The sequence below is a fragment of the Sus scrofa genome, chromosome 15 (genome assembly GCF_054392235.1).
Source record: "Sus scrofa isolate SSC_HxYL_T2T_F1_AM1 chromosome 15, Sscrofa_HxYL_maternal_Yorkshire_Landrace_v2.0, whole genome shotgun sequence".
NCBI lineage: Eukaryota > Metazoa > Chordata > Mammalia > Artiodactyla > Suidae > Sus > Sus scrofa.
In genome coordinates, this window is record NC_139397.1 from 56,954,336 (window position 1) to 56,980,116 (window position 25,781).

A 25,781-nucleotide genomic window follows, 5' to 3' on the forward strand; every position below is an offset into this window, starting at 1 on the left:
CTGCATTAAGGGCAATGCCTACATGTTTCAGTATTAGAAAAGAAGTCCTCTGTCTACCACTCTAAGACAACTACTCAGAGAGAAGATTTTTGTTCACACATGATAGCTCTTGATAATAAAGAGATATGAACATATTTTAGTAGAAAATATGTCAGTTGTTCAGATTTTTAGTCCACCTCTGTTGCTGCCCTTGAGGCATAGGGGAAATGGATGGTATAGCAATCGTGTACAAGGTTCACGTGTGGTTCTTGGAAAATCTAGGTCACCTCTCAATATCAGGATGCTAAATTGCGTATAAAGCAGGTCAGCTCTCCTGCACTGCTGATTTGCAGCACCATGACAGCCCGCTATTTGTCTCTTAAGAGTTAAATTGTATCTGCTAATCTTAGCTTTTAAGCAGCTAGAACTGACATTGCTTAATTTACTTGTAACCCTTATAACAGACATTGAGCAGAGGGTATTGGTCTTTGTACTGGATTGAAAACTGGCAGTCCCATAGGAAATTGACTAAAACTATTATCATAGTTAAGGTTGCCTATCATTCTAATTATAATTCACATCCAATAATGAACACCTTGTTCAATAATATTTAATTCAAATCATGATGCTGAGTATAAAATTACATATCGAGAGAATTCATTAGAAGTTTCAAAAGTAAGCTAAGTAAATGTGCCTCGGAGAATGTATTTGATGAATTTGTAAAAGTATTTAAATTAGATCTGTAAAGTATTATGAAAAATCCACAAGGGATGCACAATTAGGCGAATAAGCTCTTCAAGGCCAGGAGCTGCTGGGCATCCCTTGTAAAGTGCTTTCTGATATATTGTTTATGCAAAGAAGAGGTAAGGGAGGGGGGAGCAATAAGCAATACAGCAGAAATGCAGTAGAGGTGGTGCCAAAACTAATCGAATAAAAAGTAATTTCTTTTTTTTCTATTTTTTAATTTTATTTTTATTATTTTATTATTTTTTATTACTCAAATGAATTTATCACATCTGTAGTTGTATAATGATCATAAAGTAAGTAATTTCATCGTAATTAGTTCTCTAACCTTTGTCTACAGATTATTCATATGTCACTGAAGTGTTTTTATATGGGATACATGATTATTTAATTGATGCATGTTTTATGATACTTCATGATGAGCTTCATGAGTTGATCATTCATAACCAAGTCCTGTTTCAGACTATGGCATGTAGGTTAGACAATGCTGAATGAACAATTAGGTCATTTATAACACTTAAACTGGTTATGTCCTCAGTGACCGTACCTTAATATATGGATGACATAGAAACATGTTGTCTGCTTTTGCTTCTGGTGTTCTCCTTCCTTTATAACTAGGGTGACTTTAAACTCAAATGAATGGATCTGTTGGCTCCGGCGTTCATTCATTTGGGTGTTCATTTCTCTCATTCCACCTTTATTGAATGGTTACTGTATTCTAGCCATTATGCTTGACTAGTGGTGGGGAACCAATGAATATCAAGAAGAAAAATGATCTACCTTATAATGGAGTTTATACTTAATATCCTAACACAGCAGAGAATAGTTTGGTAAATAGCCTCACTAACAGTGCACCATTGGAAAATAAATTCTTCAAAGCAGGGGTCAGCAAACTTTCTGTAAAGGACCCAGCTAGGAAATATTTTAGACTTTACCAGCTGCACAGTCTCTGTTGAATATACTCAACTCTGAAGTTGTAGCACAAAAGGAGCCAAGACATTGTACATAGATGATTGAGTGTGGCTCTGTTCCAATAAAACTTTGTTTACAAAACCTGGTGACACTCGGAATTTGGTTCATATATTGTAGTTTGTCAACCCCTGCTCTTCAAGAAAAGAATTATAGTCCCATGAAAGTACAAAAAAATGAACTTGTTCTAAAGTGAGTGAGGGAGGTTAGTGACATTTTTACCAAAGGGGAGGCAATTAAGGTGAGATGTGAACAATTAGTATAAAATAATTAAATGACATGTGAAGGACAACTTTTAAAAATACGAGGGAGCTCTATTGCAGAAGTAAATGCCTACTCCATGAAGTTTATATCATATAATATGTAATATGTTATGTGTTTTTTTTTGTTTTACAAATTAAGAAACAAATGTGCACAGAAGCAAGGTGACTTATCCAATGGTTTAGCTGAGATTCCTATGTACATTGTTCTAATTCCAAAATCTTATCTTTTTTTTTTTTTTTTTCATTTTTATCTCACTGTCTCACTGAGTGAAATCCTCAGGCATATGTAAATATGGTTCCTTGTCTCTTAGGAGTTTGCAATCTATCACAGACTCTTTTGGACTTACATTTATAGAATAAAATAACATTGTTAAACTTATTTTTGGCAAATCTTCAAAATTTTCTGATGTGACAAAGACCAGGAGCAGATTCACAAGGGAATGGCCACAGGAAACTTTCTAAAACACATTTGTTACCTTCCACCCTTAGCCCCTATACACTTAATATATCACAAAGCAAACTTTATAGAGGGACAGAACCCCAGTGGTTATTTCCAAATGGACCTTAAGCCCTAATGTCTGGGATATGATTTATTGATTGCTATAAGGCAGAGCAATGAGAGATTTACAGGATTGAGGTAAAAGAGGAAAATAAGTATCTTTTGGCTAGCGGCAGAGTTAATGCCGTGAAAGATATATACTTGCCTTTTTGTACCCTATGAATAATTAAGTGTATTTCATAAGCAAGAAGATATGCAGGTGTAGGCTTGCTTGTTATAGTTTACGTCTTACTTTCTTATCTCAACTCTGGATCTAATAAATGCCTTTGTGCGTACTGACTGGTTTAATCCCTAATGGATTGAATGTCATTTTGTAGCGTCCAAACACTCTGTGAACTCTTTTTAAAGTGCTAGGTCAGATTTTGTTTCAAAATATAGGTAAATAAAATACAAAACTGAAAAGGGAAAAAGCACTAAAGCACCATATGATTTGTAAATTTTTTTTGTAAGAGTTAAATGTGATTTTAATATAGTATCTTTAGCTGACACATTGAAATATGAGCATTATATCCTAACAAAATCAAGAAAAACCTGATTTCCATAATTAAGGAAATGGAAAAGAAGATAAGAAAATGGCTCTTCCCCCCTTTTATATTGTACATGCTGACCTAAATACATGCCTGGAAAGAGGTTAGACTGACTTTTAAAGTGAACATTGCTTTTATTCAATTTGATCAGAAGGGGCTTAGATGGGTATAGATGCAAGCTACGAAAGAAGTCATAAATTTTAAGAATTGTCATTTTCTAGTTAATTTTATCCTGATACAAGGTTTTTCTTAGCTGTAGGAAAGAAAAGAAAAGGGCTATTAACTAGGCATTAACAAGCAATTTCCAGTTCAATTTTGCAGATACAAATGTTTGATTAAAGATAGTGTCTGTAGATATTTAGAAGCATTAGTAAAACCAAATGTTGGACTTAAAGGGAATTTCCTATTACCATTTTTTTTTCCTGTCTGATCTACTTTATTTTTTCATGATGTAGTTAGAACCTCTTTTGAATGGGAAGTACTTAATAAGTATCAATTAATAAAGAAAAAGACATTGAAATCTATTTTTCTGTGATGAGTGTTTTTCTCTACAGTTAAGAGAAAAATATTCTTAAAGATCATGGATGCATTACATAAAAATATGTAACACAATAACACCACCACAGCATTTTAGTTTACATAAAGAAAATTACTCCCTTTTTTTGCATGTTGTTTTACCATTTTAGGTTAATCATTTGATTTGGGGTACTAACAGGACATTTGTTTCTTTCTTTCTTTCTTTTTTTTTTGTCTTTTGTCTTTTTAGGGCCACAACTGCGGCATACGGAGGTTCCCAGGCTAGGGGTCCAATCAGAGCAGTAGCTGCTGGCCTACACCACAGCCACAGCAACATGGGATCTGAGCCGTGTCTGTGACCTACACCACAGCTCACGGCAACGCTGGATGCTTAAGCCAATGAGGGAGGCCAGGGATTGAACCTGTGTCCTCATGGAGGCTAGTCAGGTTTGTTAACAACTGAGCCACGACAGGAACTCCAGGACATTTCTTTCAAATGCAGTGTTAGCTGTTCTTTACAGAGATATTTTTATTAACCTATAAACTGTTCAGGGACCATCTAGAGATGCTTTCCAGTTGTGAAAATAGAATGCCGCTTCTCTAAACATCCCTGCATTGTCCAGAAACTTTGACACACATGGTAGTGCTTCAGGAAGCCAGACTGGCTTTGGGAGATCCACAAAGTGACATGAAGTTGGTTGCAAATCGCTTTTTCCAAGCCATTCACCAGTAGTCATTTCATGAATTCCATGACAATTGTGAGAAATGGCCCTACACACTGATGGCAAATCTTTTGTGACTTGAAATATAGAAAGCACTCATTATCTATGAAAATAAAACTGTCTTTCAATAAGTTTTCTCCTATTATATTTTCATTGTCCATGCATCTTTGATGGGTTGATTTCATTGTATGAAGTTGGGTTACAGTAAGGCCTAATAGGGGAATTAGCAGAGACAGAGAGCTATGCAGGGAATGGCCCAAGACTTGCCTACATATGTAAGACCTCTCATTGTGCCTGGCACATCGCTACCATCAAACGCCAGCTGTTCTTGCTGCTTTGCTTGATCAAACAGCTCTTAACTGGCATATTAAGAGCAAAGATAGTATGGGTTTTACTGCTACAACTAGACGGTGTTTGCTGGGGGTAGACACTGATCAACCTTTAGTCCTGCAAAGAAAATGTCAGTACATGTAGCTGAACATGTTTAAGAAACTCCCTTAATCAAACACTTTTATTTTTGGTTAAATTATAGTTGAAAGTGGCTAAATGAACTTTCCTTTTCGATGTAAACCTTTGTCAATTATGTGGCCAATGCCAGTTTTTCAACTTTCTGGCTTTTGTAGAAAAGTCGGTTAAAAAAAAAAAAGAAAAAAAAACAACGAAATGACTTCCTTTCTTCCCTTGAAATAAATCTTTAGTTGCCAAGGCCAAAATGCATTTTGTTGTAACTGAATTTCCTTCTTTCCTCTCCTATACTGAAGCTGTAAAAGTCTATACACCAATTTCAGATTTGTTCCAATTATATTCTGTATTGTCATGCTAGGTGCCCCCCTTTAAATCACAGCTAATTTATGTTAAGGTGAGTTGTCATAATCTGGTGATGGCTTCAATGAACCACATTTTCAATATCCACATTCTTGTGTTGTCCCTATAGCTTAGAATGGAATGGACTGGAAGTGGCAACATACTGCTTCAGCCTTTGTCTCTTAGGGCTCTCTGAGCAGCCACGTATTTTAATGGAAGGACCATTTGGAGACATGTGTCAAGTTACCCCATGGAGAAAGATGAGAGAGAGAGAAGTTGGTCCCAGACCCTAGAGGACTTACCAGTGACATGTAGGGCTTTCATCCCAGAGGAATGATTTGTAACCAAATGAATGGTGTTGGTGTGGAGCCATTACGTTTTGGGAAGGTTTCTGATGCATAAACACACAGTCCAAACGTGTATTGAAACAGACCTGAAAGATGAATTAGAGCAGAGGAGTTGTAGGGACCAAGGACCAAAAGGACACTTTTTCACTTGAATACACATAATACCTGGGTAGGCAAAGAGATCTCTGTGCTTGAAGAGAGAATGGCAGACAGAGAGGGAAAGCAAAAGGAAAGAAGAGCAGGTGGAAAGGAGGGATGAAAAGAAGACAGGAGGTGGGGGTGGAGGGAGAGAGAGACAGAGAATGACCAAGCAAATAAGTCATGTGACTTCAATTTCTTCAAGATGGGGAGAGTGACACAGGGTGAGGCTAGGACAATAGACCCAGACTAGGTGATGCAGAATCCTGGAGACCGTGTTAAGGATTTTGGATTCAAAAGAAATTGACGGGGTTTTAAGCAGAGGAAGGAACATACGGCATTTTGTGTTTTTAAAAATATGACTTCACTTGCTGTGTGGAGAATGGATGGAAGAGGGCCAAGGGTAAAAGTGGAGAGACGAGTTAAGGGATATGGCAATATTTCAGGTAGGGGATGACAGTGGCTTGGAATAGGGTTATGGCTGTGCAGGTGGGGTGTAGAATACGAAACAGATGTGTGGGGGGATGAATCCAGCAATTTTTCTGAAAAATGGATTGAATATGGGTGATGAGGGAGAGAGAAGTGTGAATGATGACTCCTCATTTTCTGGTTTGTGCAAATGGTTTCATGAAGGTACCATTTATTGAAATGAAGGCTCTGGAATAGAAGAGATTTGGGATGGGTGTTTGGGGGAAGGGTGATTCAGAGTTGAGATGCATCCCGGTGAAATGTATTTGAGAGCCTGGGTAATAACATGCCAAGATATCAAGAAGGCAGTTGCATATACTTATCTGTGGCTCAGGGGAGAGGTATGAAGTGGAAATATGTATGTGGGAGGCACTCATATACATGATATTTAAAACCCCTGGTGTTGAGATAATGGCCTAGAGGAGTGTGTAGGGTGAGAAGAGAATCCGAGCTTTAGCCCTGAAGAACTCCAATTTTTGGTGATTGAATTCAGGAGAGTTAAGGGGGAAAGAATGAGCCCAGAAGTAGTGACCTGAGAGGAAGAGGAGGAAGGTAGGGTCCTGAAAGCCAAGACACTTGTTTTCAAAAAGACGGGAGTTCTTTCTGGTGGTCAAGTGAATTGAAAACAGAAGTTTCCGCTGGATGTGGAAACCTGGGGTTCATTGGTGACTTTTGGAAGAATCATTTCCAAGCAGGTTGAGGGAAGGGGTTGGGAGTGGGAGGGTGAGCAGGGCATGTTCCGGGTGGGAGAAGGGCAGGGGGTGGACTGGGTGATGGGCTGGTGGCTGTGGTGGGAGAGGCAGTGTGGGTCAACGAACCTTCCAGAGACAGAGACATAGCCGTGACAGAAGTCAATGTTATGTCAGAAATGAGAAGTGAGTATAGAGTAAAGGGATACATTTTAAAACATTCAAAATGATTCCCTTTGGTCTATACCTGAAATGAACACAACATTGTAAGTCACCTCTACTCCATTAAAATTTTTGAAAAAAAAAAAAAAAGAAATTGAAAGAATCCTGTTGACTGTAAAAGACTGTGGATACAGGAGGGAGAGTGAACAAACAGTTCAATAAATATCACAGAATGTTTGTGGAAAGATTAGGGTTCATTTCTTCTCCTTGTTACTCTGTTCAGGAACTTCTTCTTTCCAAACGCCTTGGGTACTGCCCCCGTCCTTTGCCGAATCCACCTCAGGAATCTTGGACACCTGCATGGTTAACTGCTTCCTCCACCAAATCCTTTCTCAGACGGCTTCTCCGAGAGGCCCGAGCTGCCTGCCCCATGTGAAATTTTCTCCACCACCCTCACCCCAATGTGGTATTGTCTTCTTTCCTTAGCAGCAACCACAGTCTTTGATGTAATTAATTAGATATAATTAATAATGACTATACTTTTCTCATTGACTATTTAACAGTATTAAAGCTATGACTTACTATCTCCTCCCTCAAGAGAATAAGGGATAATTGCCAGTTTTCTTCACCCCTACTGACATAATCCTTGATGCCTTTCTTGGCTCAGGAAGCTTCTGATTGGCTGGGGGGGGGGGTCAGGTGCGCTGAGGGAAGTGGTCACAGAGCTTGCTGTTTAGAGCACCTTCCTGGACCTCCTCCTTATCCTCCCACGTCCACACTCCAGCTGCCCACGGGCTGGTGAGAGCTCCTCGGACCCTCCAGCTCCCCCCGTCTCCCCTAAAGGCTTTCCAAGAGTAGCATGGCCCACCATCAGCCTCCTCGGTGGGTTCTTTGTATGTAGGGAGCAGGAGCCCCAGGATCCGTCCCAGGTCAGGCTACTCTAACAAGCTCCCTTAGACCAAATGCCTTAGATGGTCAGCGGTCCATTTTTCTCAGTCATGGAAGCCGAAAGTCTGGGATCTGGGGTCTACGTGCTCAGGTTCAGGGGAGCTATCTTCCAGGTTGCGGGCTGCTGGCTCCTCACGGGGACCTCATGCGGGGCAGCAGAAGGACGAAAGCTCTTTGTGCCTCTTGAAAGGGCACTGATCCCATCTATGAGGATTCCACCCGCATGACCTCTGCCTGCCCCCCTCCCCAAGGCTAACCTTCAGATGCCATCACCTGTCCGGGGTAGCATAGGGTCTCAACGTGAGTCTGGAAGGGACAAGATGTTCATCCCCCAAGAGTATCACCTTCTTATCCTCTCTGTGGAGCCTGACACACCCTCCAAGGCACATCTGCCATGTCACCTGCTGAGGTGCTTATATTTGGGAGCATAAGAGAGAATCTTCAAGTACAGGTCTTACCTCTTTGTAGGTAGCTCAGTGCAGTGTGGGTAATAGGTTTAGGGAGTCTCTTCTGTCTCAACTGTAAATGCACACGCATCCAATAAGTGTGTGTGTGTGTGTGTGTGTGCGTGCGTGCGTATGTGTGTTTTTGTGTCTAAGTGTAAGAGAAACTCTAATGGGCACGATAACTGAATCCTTGTCCGATGGGGAACACTCCTGCCTGAGAGGGATTCAGACATGATCCCCTCTTGTCTTCACTCACCTGAGAAATGGTTCCACAAACTTCTCTCTCTCAGCTCAGCTGATTTCCTCAGAACTTACAGCCTCTTACCTATTTCTTTAATAAATGCATAAGTTTATCTAAAAATCCCTGAGGACCCTAAACATATCATATCTTGCATCATACCACTTCCTTCAAATCAGAGGATCTTGGTTTTTGACAATTAGTTTAGAAAGACAGTGATGGAGCTAATGTTGCTCTAACATGTGTGCATGTTTAATGAGAGAGAAAGACTAATCGTTACAGGGTTCCCTTTCAGTGTATGCATCTGTCCATTAGTTGGTGCAGAGACCCACCTACAAGGACACGATCTCTTTCCTGACAGTGGTGCAGAGAAGAGTCAGGAGACTTAGCCAAAACTCATAGGTGCCTGACTGTGTGCCAAAGGGAATGTGGAGCTAAAATGTAGGCTTGCTTTGCCTGAATCCAGTAGATAAATTGAAATGGGCATGCTTATTTATTTAAGTGACTTTGTTCAACATTAAAGGAGCTTAAGTAGAAATAATTTATTTGGAGTCTTTCTTGGGGAGGTGGGGGCAGGAAGCAAAGCAAACTGTAATAAAGAGCAGAAAAAAAGGAGCAGGTAGGGGTGGGGATAAACTCCTAGGGAATCATTTATAAAAATACAAATGGAAATTAGAAAATATGTGTAACGTGTAAAACTCTGTGGGGAGCTATGTAATCTAATAGCAGAAACCAAGGAAAGCCAACTCCAAAATCTTTCTCCTGGGCATCTGGGAGGCCTGAGGTCACTAGGAGGCCTGAGGTTGGAAGGACCTAAATGTACTTGAGACTAAATACATCCGTTTCCGAGGGAGGGAGGGGGGACGGATGATCAGTGAAAGGTGAGGAGCACGGGAGATTTCCTCTTCTCATTTGAATGGATTTGTTGTCTAATGAAACTCCTCTAGCACCTTGTCGAGGATTAAATTTTCACACAGAGTTGAGAATTTAATTTTTTTTTTTTTTTTTAACCAGTGATACAATACCACATCAAAGGCTTTAGGAGGAATTCACTGTTTGCAGGAAGTACTCGAATGGCAACCAGGGGGCCCTGTCCTTTTTTCCACATCCCTAGCTGAGGTCTGGTTCTGTATCACGGTGCGGTGAAGGCGTCTTCTAGAAGGTGAGGGGAAGAGGCTGTTTAAATTCTTTTGGCAAGGGTGCAGTGCCACCCCGAAGCAGAGCATTCCTAGTAGGAGGGGACATGTGCTTCTCACATTAAATGGATTGAATGACAAAAGAGGTGTAACCCAAGAATGGGAGCTCTGAGTGAGTCTGAAGGCTTGGCTGGGAGAGGGCCTGGGGTAGTGAGAATTCCAAAGGGGCTGAGGAGCCTCTGATACCTCTCTCACAACCTTTATTGTGTTGTGGTAATAAAATGATCAAGCACTCTGTGAACAAACAGCTATGCCCATGCTACTGAAAAGCTAGGCTGGGAGGACACAAAGAAGGAAAAAAGTACGTTCACCACTGACATGTTGAGGCCACACTCCTGATTTCTTCTTCCATATCCCTGGACAAAACATGGAGCCACATATTTTGCTTCTTCTGGTCACCTTTGAGTTCATTTTTTTTTTTTTTTTTGTCTTTTTGTCTTTTTAGGGCCACACCCATGGTATATGGAGATTCCCAGGCTAGGGGTTGAATTAGAGCTGTAGCCGCCGGCCCACACCACAACCACAGCAACGTGAGATCTGAGCCACGTCTGTGACCTACACCACAGCTCACAGCAAGGTTATAGTCACCTTCAAGTTCTAAATAACTGGTGTCACTTCTGATCCGAAACCAACTCTCATTTCTCTCCATCACCAACTCTGGTTCACCTCGGACTCCTAGGAACCTGTTAGGCCCAGGCAGTATCATTGACTCTTCTTTAGCTCTTTCTTCTGTTCTTCCTCCCCTTCTCACTTCCTCTGGCCCCTTTGGGGTCAGTAGTGGGAGAGGTAAGAAGAGGTGGTGACCTCCCTATTCAGTGCCCCTTAGTGTGGGCAGTGCCCACACTAACTGGGGGCTCTGACTCCCTCCTCAGTCATTGCTCTGTGTTCACGCCAAGACACTCTTTTATTGGCAGGTGGACTTTTTGAACAGCTCCCTCTCAGTAAAGCCCAGGTCCGCTCCCCTCCATGGTGTCCTTTTGACCTTGACAAATTCAGGATGTGAGGGACACCCCACCCCAGCCCTCTCTTCTCCTTGGGCCAACATAGGGAACTCCAAGAAGGATTTTGTCTAGACTGGTTTTCCCAGGGAACAGCAGCCTCTGGGCCCCACAGACTCGAAAAACAGAACAGTATCTCCAGTTACTCAGACCCTGAGCTTTGTGTTCCAGGCCATTTACAATGGGAAGGCAGGCTTTTCTAGATCAGCGTGGTCCTTTACCTACAATAGTCCCGATTATTTGCTTGTGTTCTTAAATCCCCTCTTGTTTGACTTGAGGTGGCAGAGGAGACATCATTACACACTCTTGTTTAGGTAAACATGTAAAGGGAGATGGAAGGTTTACACATCACCACAGCAGCTTTTTCCGGAGAAATCTCCCACCCCTATCATCTTCAGTCAGTCCCTTTACCTCTTACATGACACAGACCAGATCATTTCCAGCCATCTTTGGACCTCAGCCCAGATCCTCAAACAACAACAAAGCCCCTCCGCCCCAATGTTTCTGCAATACCTAAAAATATATTAGGTGTACTCAGAGGGATAGGTTAGCATAGCTTATAGTCTTCAGTGGCTTCTTCGCAGGTGTTCAGCTTAGCATTGATTCTTGGTGGGCTAAAACACAAAGAAGGCCACATGGTAGGTGAGATGTAGTTTGAGAAATGTCACAGACATATCAAGAAGATTGGGAGGATGGGATGGATGTGGTAAGAGCAGATTAACGTGAGTTCTGCAAGGCCAAGTTAGGATTGATAAAGTGGCAAATGAAGAGCCATTGTGCTCTCCTGGGTACAGGGTGAGAATAGCAGTGACCGAGGATGAGGACCGAGAGCTATGCAAAGGAAGACAGTTACTGAGGTTTTTCACCTGCACCTTATCATAAACCCCTGTACAAAACTTTAAAACTGGAGTTCCCATCCTGGCTCAGTGGTTAACGACTCTGACTAGCATCCATGAGGACGCAGGTTCAATCCCTGGCCTCGCTCAGTGGGTTAAGGATCCGGCGTTGCTATGAGCTGTGGTGGAGGTTGCAGACGTGGCTCGTACCCTGCATTGCTGTACCTGTGGTATAGGCAGGCAGTGACAGCTCTGATTTGACCCCTAGCCTGGGAACCTCCATATGCCACAGGTGCGGCCCTAAAAAGCAAAAAAATAAAATAAAATAACATAACATAAAATAAAATAAAATAAAATAAAACTGATGTAAAAATAAATAGAATCCAGCCCAAAGAGTTTTGGGCGAGGATCATGCATGATGAACAGCTTGGTACAGGTCGGGGAGAGCTGTGCAGTGGGTGGGGACCCTGTCTATCTTGTTTGTAAAAGCCTCCCAGGGGTGTTGAACAAGGAGTGGCCCGTGATAGACATTCAATAAATATTGACCAAATTAAAGTGAATAAATTTGTGGCTGGAGGCTCCAGGCATGAAGACCAATTAACAGGTTATCACAGTGTTGAAGTCTTCAAAACAGGATTGCAGGAGGACTGGAAAGTGACTAAAAAATACAGTTTCATTCTTCACATACTTATATTACTCAAGGAAAGTTGGGCAAGAAGATCAGTGTTAGCATTTATAACAGAACAGAAATAGCAGCAACAATATTGATGTGTTTTGTTTTAAAAGTGATTAGAAATGTGATTAGAGTGTGCATTGAATGATTAACTAAGATTTAAGATGAAGAACTAGGAAATATAGATATAGAAGTCCTTGAAACCAGAGGTTTTTTTTTTTTTTTTTTAAGTCATTAAAGAATGAATTTAAAGAAAAAAGAACAAAAAAGTAAGAAAAAGTTAGCTTTTATTTAATCAGATATATTCATTGAACATTTACTGTTCATCACGTGGTGTATAACCCTCTTTATATGTACTGGCTAATTTCATCCTCATAATGAACTTGAAGCAAGGACTAATGTTATCCCCATGTTCAAATGGCACAATGAGTTGGGTTGCCCAAAGTCATGCGACTAGTCATATCTGCCCCAGACAGCCTGACTATAGAGTCTGTGTTCTGATGCAGGCCACTTGGCTTCTCTTAGCAGATGAAAGGAAAAAGGGAGCTAGGAGAGTAGAAGGACAAGAAGGGGGATATCCAGAAGGACTCAGATCATGTTCAAGGGGAGTTAGAAGGAATCAATACTGAGATGATTCAAATCATGTTCAAGGAAGGACAGAGGGATTAAATAATGAGACAAAGACCTGCTGTGTCAAGAACAAGAACATCACTCAGAAGAGCAACCTCAGGGATGCTGAGGGAGGAGGTAGACTTTTAGAAAGTTTGCCTTGTTAATCAGTGAAGAGCAAAAGGAAGATAGGACAGTATTTTTTTTTTTCTGTCTTTTCTAGGGCTGCACCAGTGGCATATGGAGGTTCCCAGGCTAAGGGTCTAATCAGAGCTATAACCGCCAGCCTATGACAGAGCCACAGCAACACGAGATCCAAGCTGCATCTGCGACCTACACCACAGCTCACAGCAACACCGGATCCTTAACCCACTGAGCAAGGCCAGGGATCGAACCTGCAACCTCATGGTTCCTAGTCGGATTCCTTAACCACTAAGTCAAGATGGGAACTCCAGATAGGACAGTATTAATCAAAAGGTATAGCAGATCAGGGGAAATTTTTCAAATTGTTGAAGTAAAATGTGTTTGAAATTCCCAGGGATGGAGTTGACAGAGGAGAAAAGGTTCAAAATGCTAAATGGAAGAAAGATGATGGAATAGGTTTTAGAAAGGATGACATGGGGTGGAAATGTAAAGAAACTGTGTAGAAGTCTTGAAATGCATTTTGAGAAAGGGTCCAAATGGTTCTAACAAGCCTAATGTCAACAAAAATCTATATATAGAGCAATTTCTGACAGAAAGGAAACCACCGTAGAACCACACGTAAACAATGCCCAAGTATGAATGGCATAGTCAGACAGTAGCATTTCTAGTCTTGCTCTATTATGCCAGGGAATGATTTGTCAATGTAAGTTCAGTAGAACTCTCTTAATCCACCTCCACTTAAGGAACTCACAAAATTACTATGCTTGGCATTTCCTCTGTAAGTATGTGATGACTAATGCTCATACTTCTTGAATGTTCTGGGCTAGGAGGATACCCTTGAGAAAGGCTCCTCATTTCAACACTCACATTTTGGTTGGAATATTTGCCAAGAGTCAGTTATGAATTTCTCAACTCTGCTTAAGTCAGATGTATTTGATAGTGTAAATGTGTATTTAAATATTATATAAGAGATGGAATTTGCATGTGAAGAACGTATTTCTACTCAAGTCACTTTGGAAGACTAGGAAGATTGTTAAGGTTATGGATTCTTTATCTCCCAAATTAAGACACAGAAATTAGGCAGATGTAAATCAAAATGTCAGCATTATTACCAATTATTAAAAATAAGATTGGACTCTGTAGTCTAGCAGTAATACTGCAGCATGCCTTGTAACGTATCATTCCAGAATTTCACCACAGTTGTGCCATCGTAGGTAGCTGTGGGCAACTGATAACCTTCTCCCATAGAGGCTTAAAACTCATTTTTATAGAGAAGTAGAAATGTATCTATCATGAGGACAGGCGAGGCTCGTAAGAAAGAAATTACAGTCATTCCTCAGTATCCTCAGAGGCTCTCAGACCCTCTGGGACACCAAAACCTAAGGATACTTAAGTCCCTTATATAAAATGATGTAGTATTTGCATATAACTTATGTAATTCTCTTGTGTACTTTAAATCATCTCTAGATGACTTGTAAAACCTAATGCAGTGTAAATGCTAAGAAAATAATGGTGATTCATGGCAAATTCAATTTTGCTTTCGGAAATTTCTGGAATTTTTTTTTTTTTTGGCTTTTTGTCTTTTTGTCTTTTCTAGGGCCACACTCGTGGCATATGGAGGTTCCCAGGCTAGGGGTCTAATCAGAGCTGTAGCCACCAGCCTACACCAGAGCCACAGCAATGGGGGATCTGAGCCGCGTCTGTGGCCTACACCACAGCTCATAGCAACACCAGATCCATAACCCACTAAGCGAGGCCAGGGATTGAACCTGCAACCTCATGGTTCCTAGTCAGATTCGTTAACCACTGCGCCACGATGGGAACTCCCCCAAAATTTTTTTGAATATTTTTGATCCCTGGTTGGTTGAATCCATGGATGCAGATCCTAGGGATACAGAGGCCAACTGTATCTGATCTGAGCCAGTTCAGCTGCTTCTCCTGAACTCAACCAGTAGATGCCTTTTCTCTTGCTATCGAGGGTGGGAAAGAATGATCAGCAGGGTGAACTCTGATTTCATTCCAGATGGAAATGGGCAAGGGGAATGAAGCACCTTTCTAGCAAATTATAATCCCTCTCTCTTCCAAACACACACACACACACACACACACAATTTCTATACCTCAGGTAGAAGGAAGACAAAAATCAAATATGAAAGGGAAGTCATTAAAATCAGGATGGAATTTACGTTCAGACTGAGTTTTTAATTTAACTTTAAGGAATCACAATGAGAAATTATAAGCCATATATTATGAATGTGTTTTATGTGAAAGTCCATTCAGTGAACCCCACTCAAAGAAAAGTTCTTGACTCAATGAAACATCAACAAGTAAATGCATATTACTGTGTTTTGAGTTATAATAAAATGTGAAAGTATGTGATTCCCGAATTTTTAAAGTTAAACAACCGAATTTTTAAAGTTAAACAACTGAAGCAATGGTTCCGATAACATCAAACAAGAGGGTTTGTCCTATCAACCTCACTGATCAAAACTTACCCCAGAAATTCCTGCTGTGGTGCAGTGGGTTAAAAATCTGATGTGTCTGTGGCGGCTCTGGCATCTGCTGAGGTGTGGGTTTGATCCCAGGCCCAGTGCATTGGATTAGGGATCCAGTGTTGCTACAGATATGTCATAGGTTGCAGCTGCAGCTTGGAATCAATCCCTGGCTTGGGAACTCCATTATGCCTCAGGTGCAGCCAAAAAAAGAAAAACAAACAAACAAACAAAAAAAACTTAGCACAATATTTATGAAGTTCTTTGTTATGTTTGTGAAAAAATAGCTGATCGATAGATCACCTTGAACTATAAGGGAAAACCTATTTTTGCATGATCGACTCTGGATTCATTTATTCTTTCAAAACTGTTGGACTGTCTTCTCTGCCAGGCACTGGGATAAAAATGAGAACTCATATGGCAGTCTTAATGTTAGTGATTCACAATTTTGTATTTACATAAGGAATTTTTATTTAGTAAATCACACTCTGTCAGTATATTAGTCCAGGTCTTCTGAGAAGTAGATGCCAAGATGGGCTGATATGGCAAGAACTTTATTGGGGAGATAGACATGAAGAGCATGAGGAGGGAACTGGAGAAAGTTGTGGGTTTTCTGACTGTAATATTTAGTCAGACCCAGAGTGAGGGCGAGGGAAGGAGGAGGGGCTTCCGGCACGCTGCAGAAGGTTCAACGCTGCTGCTGGGGGTTTGAGTCAAAGTTCTCCATCCCAGGAGGCTGGGCTCCATCCCCAGAAGCATGGCTTTGGAGCTAATGCTGTGATGGATTTCAGAGCTGGGCCTTGGCCACATACACACCTTGTACTTGGAGATGTGATCAGGTGCTTTCTCGTGGCCACTGCAACTACTGGTTCCAAACTTTAAAAAGTCTCTGTGATCCATGCTCATTGTGGAAAATTAGAACCCAAGCAAACATTTTTTGGTTTCCTTCTTCCTCCCCTTTAATGCATTCTCCTGCCTCATTAGACTTATCTTCCTGGAATACAAACCCCCTGCATTCAGTCCCCGCCAGCCCTTAGCAAAAGTAACTCTTTGATGTGACTGTACCCTTTGAGGTGACTCTGTCTGACCTCCTCCTCCCACCCATCCCACATGTGTCAGTGTCTGGTACCACTTACATGTCCCCAAAAGCCCTGCTGCTTCCTCTGCCCATGTATCCTTCATTGTTGAGCTTTCAAGGATAAAAGGAGTGTCACCTCCTCTAAGAAGTCTTCAGTTTTCCTTCCCATTTTTAATCAGATGCCATCCCAAGTGTTCTTGTTCCACGCTGTAATTTTCTCTAAGGTGTGTCTGTATGCTGACTTGGCTTCCCCCACTTGAGGCTGTGAGTTCTGGAGGGCAGTGATCTTCATTTAGCAGAATCTCCAGCAATCGGCAAAGTATGTGGCACAGAGGAGGGGGTGCTGGGCCCCTGGTGATCACTAAAGAGGAGCTCATGCTCCTCACCAGCCTAAGAAAACATGACTCTGTCCAGTAGAATGTAGGGGAAATACATCATTTATGGATGGTGCTTATTATTTTCATTTTGTCTCTGGGACAGATTATTCTGGTTATGCTAGTTGACAGTAGCGGTGGGCCTTCCCTAAGGAAAAACAAGGCTGATGTACCCCCCTGTGCCTTTGCCTACAAAGTGCTTTACTATTAATACTTTATCCAAATCCTCCCAGCTTTCCTTTGATGGTCTAAGTCTCTTTCAGCTGAGACATCAAGTCCGAACTTGTCTCTGTCATGGTGCGTGGTGATTCCCATCCTGCTGGGGAGGAGGTGGAGGCAAGTGGCACCGAAGTAACTCCCTAAACCCCTTACTTCGAAGGGTGGAGCCCACAGGAGAGTCACAATCTCTCCATAGGTGGTGCCCTTTCTACTTTGTCCTTCAAGTCCTAATTCCTACGTGCCCTGGATGTTAAACAGGTGTCAAAACACAATTCTGTTTAGATTATGCCCATGAAAAGTCTATGCTGTATTCCTAAAGTTTTTTATTTAGGACCCACCAAAGGATTTTCAATTACTTTTTAAAAATAGAGCACTTCTTTATCATCATCATCATCATCATTATCAATGTGGCAAGGATATTTTACGTATTGACTCTATCCAATTGTCTAGGCTCTACCTTATCCCCAACCAAATGAAATAAAATAAAATGGGTTATATCCAGTTTTATTTTTCTGTGTTAAAAAGTCTGTACCCCTTTGATTCTTTGAAATAGTGACGACATGGGCAATTGTAGCGTAAATGTACTTAATAGGTAAAGAGTAGTCTTTGGGAGGGAAATTTATGATACAACACCATGGTAGGTTGAGTGAATTTAATTTATTCGTTCTATTAGATTCCCTCTTAACAAGGATAATAAAGTCAATAGTAGTTTCATTTGAAAACCTGTGAGCTCTCCGATCTTCTAATTGAATTATGAAATTGAAAGAGATGTCAAGTCATTTTGAGTTTACATTTGTATAAAATAAATAAGGGTGCACATGACTTGGGTAATAAATGACATATATCTCAAGTATTTCTAATTAACGCCATTGTGACATTTTAATTCTTTATTCTCAAATTGCACAGTCATTAATACCATATTTCCAGGATAATCGTATCTGTTTAGAGCATGTATATTTTCTCCACCACTGCTCCTCAAGCTAGAAAAACCAGTCTGCTCTGTTGTAAACTTTTATTGGCAGGGGTTCATAATTCAGCTGTAAAACTTCATGCTGAGCTGCAATACAGTGCACAAGCCCTACGCCCTGAACAGCTTATGTTGCTACAAAAACAATTGTAAAAATCCATTTTTTTCTCTTTTTAGGTACAACAGAAAAAACATACAGTAAGAAACATTATCCTTTCAAAAGTGTGCTTTCCTTCCAAACGTTGGTGGATGGAAGAATCTATCAGGCACTTGGCTCTCACCCTTCATTCACCAAAAAACCAGTTAGATGATGGATAGCAATAGAAAATTTACACCTGTAACAGGTGTGACTGGCTCCTTGGTACTCAGAGTACAAGAAACATCACCTCTATTTTTTCCGAAGTCAGATTAAATCCACTGTGAGGCTGCTGTCAGCAAGGCTGACAAGAAATCCTATATCAGTCAATCTGGGGTGCCCTCTCATGCCCTCAGCCTTCATTGGAACTCCAGGGCTTATGCAGTTCAGAAAAGGACCAAAGGACACAGACTAGGTATACGGTGGCTTTTCGATCCTTGCCCAGGAAGCTGGTTTAATCAGCAGAATCACACCACCCATGCCAAGATGACTAATGAGAAAGAACTCTGACAAGGCGCCCAAGTTCCCAGTACAGTTTGTCCTTCCTTGATATCCTCAGGCGATCAGCTCCAGGACCCCAACATATACCAGAATCTTGGTATAAAAAAGGCATGATATTTTCATATAACTTTTGCACACCTCCCATATATTTTATATCATCTCTAGCTTACGTATAGTATTTAATATAATGTAAAGAGTTGCCAGGGAGCAGCAAATTCAAATTTTGCTTTATGGGACGTTCTAGAATTAACAAAAAATGGTAATTATTTTCATCTGCCCTTGGTTGAATCTGCAGATGCAGAACACATGAATTTGTAGGACTGACTGTACTAAGAGTGCCCTCCCCCTCTGAGGTTTTGCCATCAGGGTTGAAGAATGGGAGCAGGAGTCCCCATTGCAGCTCAACGGGTTACAAGCCTGACTAGTATCCATGAGGATGCGGGTTCAATATCTGGCCTTGCTCAGTGGGTTAAGGATCCAATGTTGCCGGAAGCTGTGGTATCTGTGGCATAGGTCACAGACTTGGCTCAAATCCTGCGTTGCTGTGGCTGTGGTGTAAGTTGGCAGCTGTAGCTCCAATTCAACCCCTAGTGTGAAAACGTACATATGCAGAGGGTGCAGGACCCCCCTTCCCTCCAAAAAAAGTAATAATAAGAAGAATTGGAGCAGGCCTCTGACCCTCAAGGACCCTAGAACACTGGCGCTGGAGCAAACATCTCACTCACCTCTCCCTCACTCCTGTCCTTGGCTTTCACCTTCCCCCAGTTTCCAGCCTGTTAGGGATCAACTATACCCTGATAGATGTCTGATAAATGAACTTTCATTAATATCTGCCTTATCTGCTCTTATCCACATATTCACTGTGGAATTCTCCTCTGATTCTGCACCACAAATCTGGTGTATATTTTTACTTTCTCACTGTATTGGGTGAAAAGGAGGGGTGAGAAGATAAGGGTGAAAGAAAACGATTTGTCTTCGTATTTATTCTACTGCAGGGAAAAAAAAGATCAACTGTATGTTTTGTTGTTTGTTTTTGTAAAATCACCCTGTGACATAGTCACATTTCATTTTACTTTAACATTCTCAGCCCTGGGTGGAGGGCTTCTAAGATGTGGGTTGGGGTTTTAAATTTGCAACCAACTAGCCCCTCTCTTCAGGTGTGTGAATGAAACTCTAATCCCATTTTTTTTCACTTTAAATGAGAGGTATGTGTTAGATATTTTACAGAATTTCTCTCTGACTTAAAAAATATCAAAATGTATGAAATAATTAAAATATAGTTTAATGATATCTGACCTGTTTTATATATTGTGTGTGTTATTGCATAGAGATATTTTGATGGCGGAACAAAAATTAGAAAGTGTATAATCAACAGTATTTGTTATCTGGATGATAATTCTGGGGTCTTTCATTTGTTCCTTTTAACAAAACTATGTCAACCAAGTGACAGGAAAAAATGGGATTCTGTGCGATCTTTTAGAAGATTTACTGATATGAGTAATTGATAGAAGATATGATTGCTTTGAAGACAGACCTTAGCTTTGATAAAATTCCATGGTTCAGATTATTGCATATTCATGTCAAAAATACATGCGGTGCTCTGAGAAATTTGTGTATGTCAACCGTGACTTTCTCCAAAGCATCGATGTCACCCTTTTCTTCCAACTTCACAATTTCCCAGAGATCAGCATTTCTCTGATGCCACATGTTATATGTTAATTTAGCCTGCCCCCACACCTTTCTCTCTTTGGGACCAGTGCTCTGATCTGCAAGCGAAACCCTTCCAAAAGATTAGGCTGCACTTTCATGATTTAGAACTTAAAGCTCCTGATACTTTCTCCCACTTAACTACCCAGTGCACCTGCCAAAGGTATGTTGACTTCAAGGGTGGGAGAGGATACGAGGATTCTAGGAGTCTGAGCTGCCCCTCAGAAACTGGGAGACCAGATAAGGCAGATATTAATGAATGTTCATTTATCAGATTGAATCCTCAAACTTCCAGTCTGCCTTAAGTGATAAATGATACGGGGCCACTCCTAGCAGAACCGGAAGCAGGGCTGCTATTAACAGATCCTCTAACACATCTTTAAACAGGGAAAGTGCTGGAATGGGGCTTCAAGTGAGTGATCTCATCCTGAGAGGCAGGAGGAAGTTCTACATAGTGGGCAGTCTTGATTTGTCCCATCCTTTAGTCCTTCACGGTAACTCTTCCTCTCTTTCTATGTAACATTTTAATCTTCTGTATGTAAATGTATTTTGTACAGCAGGTGCCCAGGGTTATGGCAGGAGCTGCAGCCTGTGAACAGTCACAGATGTCTTCTCTTGGTTCCTTCTCATCTTACCAGCACCCTCCTTCCTCTTCCCTGTGTCTCCCTGAGATGAGCTTGGATGGGTTCCCTGGTTTGCTGTTGAGATTGGCCACTAAGGGTCATCTCTAGAAGATGGAAAGGTGTCATCCTTCTGCAAAGTTCACACCTGTGTCACCCTGCCCTCCTGCACAGCCCACTCTCTCCTTGCACCTCAGAACTAGGACAGTAGAGGCCTCTGTTACTGTTATTAGGATTCTGCATCATCATTTGTGGGTTACCCCTGTCCCACCCTCCCTTTTGTCAGTAGCTTTTAAATGGAACTCTCCTCAGAGCATCCAGAGTTAGCTTGCCATCTGTTTCTGCAGGGATGGGGAATGAGGACTTGGGGTGCTTTCTAGAGAAACTATTGGATCGATTAACTCCATCTTAAAGGAGTTTTGAATTCAGGGGAGGATAATAGTTTAGAACAAGAAGGAGCAGAGGGAAAACAAGAACATTTCAGTGAGAACGAGCAAAATGTATACAAATGGAGACTACTATAATTAATGACTAGTGAACAGAATTGATTGTTTAAAGCACGTATGTATGGTGGGCTACTGATTCAAGGTTGGTCTTTCAGAATGTATCTGCCTGTTAGTAGTAAATCCTGGGGTAGTGAGTTTCAAACTCTGATCCTTAATATTGATGTGAAGTGGTGTTGAGCAACTAACAGCTTTGCCACCAGGTGGCACTCATGCAGTAACTTTGGAGCACTAAGAGGTGAATGTTAAAAAGCTGAATTGGAACATATTACTGTCAAACAGATGTTCCGTCTTTGATGCTGTATCTAAGTTAAGGTAGGAACGATGAGGTTGGAAAGGCTAATAAATTTATTATGTGGTGGAAAAGTTATTCCTCCTGGCCCATGAGACAGAAAAGCCATTATTTTTAAAGCATGATGCTAGCTGTGCTTTTGTTCACTGTGACACTGAATTCTCCTAATCCGCCTCATACTTTTGTTATTCCTTGTGTGATAGGTATCTTTTGGTTATGAGTAAAGAAGAAGAGATTGCAGTCGTTGCTGTAAGCCGACTGCTTAAGAGTTCAATAAATTTAAATAAATCTGTAGCAGGGAAAAAAAAATGCTTTGGCCACTGATCATCCAACAGTGAATAAAAAATGTAGACAGTGCATTAATGCAAAGAGGCAAATGATGTGTGAGAGTGGCATCACCTATAAACAAAGCAGACAGTTTGACAAAAGTGTTTTTCCCCCTCCTTTGATCAAATAGACTAGAGCATCTTTGCATCCAGCTTGTCAAAGTGCTGAATCTGTTTTCCATCTCTCTATATCCCTTTCCTCACCCAATCCCCACCATCCTTTCATCCGGGTCCCCTCCTTGGGATGACCTGGATTGTTAGGAGGCTGAACCTGATGGTCCCCAAGGGCTGAGACATGAGACAGAAATGTCTTGGGCCTTTGTTCTTTTCTCCCATCATCTTCTTCTGCAGTAGATCTCTGCAGACCTTCATAGTAGGTTTTGTTGCAGTTAAGGGGTGACAAAGAGAGAAGGAGAGCTAGCTGATTGTGGACCTGTGCCCTTCCCAGATTGATAATCAGGTTATAGGGCAGGCCCTCAACATTGCATACCCCTAAACTTGGTTACTTACCCAGTCCCAGGTGACAGATTCATGTGCAGGGCCATGAGTTTGGGGGAATTGTGAGGGGAAAACAGGGCGCAGGGATGGGGGAGGGGGATAAAAAAGGGAAATAAATGACTAGTAGCTGCAAGAGAATTCACATACCCGTCCTCAGGAAATACCCCTTAACCCAAGAAAGTTTTGTCTTCCCATTTTACAGATGAAATACATAGAAGGAAGGAAAATGCAAGGGTTTTCACACAAGGTCTTCCAACTACAAAGGGAACAAAGAGACAGAGACATAATTTATACGCTAATTGAAATTTCAAGTGATTGATACAGAAAGAGGCACCAGATTGAATAAAATTGAGCTCTTCTTTCCCAGAGGTCACTCCTGAAAGTATAAAGCTATTTGGAAAACTGAGTTTGTAACCAAAATGTACCTTGTTTAAGCACAGATTTGTTGTGAAGGGGGATATTTTGTCCAGATTTTGGATTAGCCCAGTGACCTACATGTGCTCACAGTCTGCGGTCACATTAATCGTGTCCTCTGGACAAGGACGTCTCCAGGGCATGAAATGTTATGAAACTTTAGTTCTTGCTCTTCTGCTGCCATCTTGAAATTCTTAATCATTTTTGAACAAGGGGGCTCTGCACTTTTATTATGTTCTGGGCCCTGTAAGCTATATAGTCAGACCTACTTTGAATCAGAGGATTTTTCTTTTTTGATTGTTGCTGGATAAACACAGACACTTCCTGCTCCTGCTTGGTCCCTTTTGTAACCTTTCAGACTGCCCCAGAACATTCAGTCAGCAAGTTATTTCCTCAGGTAGATTAGCTGAAATGAAATGATTAGCTCATCACTTACATCCTTGGTCTTTATAGAGTTAATTCCTTTCTTCTTTTGATAAATCCACACTGAGGACCCACTCTGAGTGTGGCACTTGCCAAGTCTAAGGTGCTGTCTGGCAGCGTGTTTTCTTTAGCTTATCAAAAAGAAGGGAAGCTTCCATAGCTTGCAACCCTAAGCCGTTCAACGTTCCTACTAGTTTTCCTTCTCAGAGAATGACCTTTCATGATCTTGTCCCTCAGCGCTTGAAGGCATCTTATTAATTCCCCTTTGTACAGCCTACAGTTACCACCAACAGCAGCTCCTGCACTCGCATCTGAGAAATAAACCCCCATGGAAATCGCCATCCTTGCCCAAGGCTAAAAGAGTTCTTCTGGCAGGTCCTGGTGGATTTGTGAAATATTAAATATGCCCCATATTCTTTCTTTGCACATTAAGAAAATCAAATCTGAGAAATCTTATGTATTAAGTATCTGCTGCTACATAATATTTCACTTGGCCCTGTGTGGAGGGCTTTAGCTAGAGTCTTATTTCTGTAGACTCTGTCAAAAGTAGATCATGAGACTAAAAATATCTGGATTTAAAGACAGCATATACAAGGACCAAAAAACAAAGAGACGTAAACAATAAAAAACAGAGTATGTGCTTGGTGTCCATTTCAAGAATGAGTAAGTTAGTGTAGCAGGAAGGATCGAGGGAGCCTTAAGTGGCTAATGCTCACACCGGATGGTACAGGGAGAAGCTATTAGAACTTTTCCAAATAATTCTGGAAGACTGTGAAGAGGATTGCATGAGCTATTTGGATGATGGAAGAGAGATAACTTGGCAGAAAGATAGGGAGAGTGTTCCAAGAATATGGCACAGCTTGGAAACGGCTTTTGTGGAATGACTGGGTGACGGAGATATTAAGCCAGTTGGCTTGAACTGAGTGGGCTCTCATTCCAAGGAAGGAATTCAAATTTGATTCAAAACAAAATAACGACTTTCTGTGACATTATCGTGGCAACTCATAATACTTTTTTAAAAATCAAACGTACCCTATACAAATGAAGATCCAGGTGATGGAATTTCCAAAAGAGGAAGTCTCCTGGGAGTAAGAAGCGAGAAGGAGCTCCCCTCAGGTGTAATCACAGGTAACCTCAGGGACTCCACCTCACAGAACAAGAAGAAGCGAGTAGCTGTTGTTCCTTGAGTAGCAGGGAGAGTTATGTCCTCAATTCACTGTTGCGACCACAGAAGACACAGGCACCAGCCTTGGCGTCTCTGCTGTCTCTGGCATTGTGTCTGTGAACTCTCAAGTTCTGACTAAGGGCTCAGGACCCGGGCCTTTGGGTGGACCACAGTGTGCAAACACTCCAGGACTGACTTCAAAACCTAAGTGAGGATGTGTTTATCCCCTGTCATAGATCTAAAAACTCTAAGAAATGTGCTCCTTTTAAGATACTGATGGGTTAAATAAGGAAAGAAATCATGCCCATTTGAAAAATTAGAAAAAATAAAATAATGATCATAATGTGACAATCTTACCTGCCAAAAAATTGCGTCTGACGAAAAGTGGGGAGGAAGGCCATATACTTCAGGTTGGAAAGACTAAGATCTTTGGGTGGGGGTGAGGGTAATATATGGAATGTATCTTAAAGAATGAGTAGAAAGTACAGATTTTGAGGGCAAAGCGTGATGGCAAGTTACACAGCCTCAGAGGAAAAACATGGCGGCCAAAAATGGTGAGTCACCAGAGAAGATGGAAAATGCTGTCCAGAGCAGAAGGCTTCAAGAGAACATTACATGAGGCCAGAGAGAGAGGGTGGGAGGGGAAACCTCATTAGTAATGAGAAATGGAACTCATTGCCTCTAATGTGAGGGCTAAAATAATCAGACTAGCACTTTTTGTCCAAACCCAGGAAAGAAAGTTCCTATTTGGAAGACTTTTAACAACTGTTCCCCACCCCCGCTACCTGCTCTGCCATACAATGTTGAACTGCCAGCGCATAGCAGAGGTAAATCACCTACCCTACACAACAGTTCTCTTAGCACCATCTGAAGAGCTACTGGATAATTTGTCTTAGTGAAAGGCCGGAAGCATATTCGCGAGCTCGGCTATTGCTCCCAGCGCGAGCGCCTCGTAGAGGGGCGCTGGAGTGCATCGGCTGGCACGGCCCGCTGCTCCGGCCATCTGCTGCACCTTCAAATGTGGTCTGGCAATTCCCGAGATGGCCCGGGCAGCTCGGCAATGTCCCCATATGTCATTCTCCTCTTCCTTG

At 41.5% G+C, this 25,781-nt stretch overlaps 1 protein-coding gene across 15 annotated transcripts in view; it reads left to right on the forward strand.

The window, feature by feature from the left end:
* The window catches only part of TENM3 (teneurin transmembrane protein 3), a 2,581,468-nt gene that overhangs the window by 980,313 nt on the left and 1,575,374 nt on the right, over window positions 1–25,781 (forward strand). The gene's annotated exons all lie outside the window — the stretch shown is intronic.